This window comes from Phoxinus phoxinus (assembly GCF_949152265.1).
Source record: "Phoxinus phoxinus genome assembly, chromosome: 21".
NCBI lineage: Eukaryota > Metazoa > Chordata > Actinopteri > Cypriniformes > Leuciscidae > Phoxinus > Phoxinus phoxinus.
The window spans coordinates 718,324-719,403 of NC_136896.1; positions in this window are offsets into that span (position 1 = coordinate 718,324).

Below are 1,080 nucleotides of genomic sequence, written 5' to 3' on the forward strand. Positions count from 1 at the left end.
TTCGTATAATATGCATTTATTTGTACCTGATTTGCTCACCGACTCCCAAATGATTCGTTCAACGACTCGTTTTTCAAACCCCTCCTTTGCGCGACGCTAATCTGCGGTGATTGGTCAGATGACCCAGCAGTGTTTACAGAGATAATACTTATTTTTAACACGGAGTACAATGATGCTTTTATCAATTAAATTGTATTATAATAATGATTATAGTCCACTGCTTTATAGTTTGTAGTAAAAAACGAAAAATAAGATAAATAATTTAATGTTATGTTAGCGAGCATAGCCCAGAGTTCATATTGTAAAAGCACAATCAGTCTTTGTTTGCGTTAGCCCGATGCATAAACATAACGTTTTTACAAAAAAAAAAATGCAGTTACGTTACAGTTATTACTCTATTCTTTAGACAACTCCGAAAACAACGACAAACACTTCACATATCTCAATACAATTGTCATTGAAGACCTAGAAGCTAAACGGTGCTTACACAACAAACAAAATAATTATTAAGCATTGCTACATAAAATATAAAAGCAAAAATTATTAATAACACTTACAGGTTGTGATATGGAGGAGGAAGCTGATGCAAATACACTTGGAACTGAACCTTCCTTCAATATCAGCCAGCTCGCGAATCCAAGTTTGAGTGCATTTAAAAAGCAATCGTCTTCAAAATGACGCGAACAAAGCACAGGCTCGGACTATACTTCTGTGGTATAGTGAATTGTAGCCACTTAGTCTTCAAATGCTCCTCCTTGGGCAGATGAAGTTTGCTTTTGAGCTGCACTTCAGAACACAGCGTCTCGTCGCCATGATGTTTCCCTGCTGGCCTTGGAGCGCAATAAGTGGGCGTATCGTATTCAAATAACTTGACAAGTTGACGTCATCTAGTCAGAGAAAAAGCTTCGGTCTTCTAACGATTCATAAAAATGACTCAGAGTCGACTCTCACTTTTGAAAGACAATAACTTTATATACGGTGCACTTTCATATTTCAAACTTTGCAGGATGTTTTTGTTCACTTAGATCTATGTTACACACTACATGAAAGGTAAATTTCAAAATTCCATAATAGGTGCCC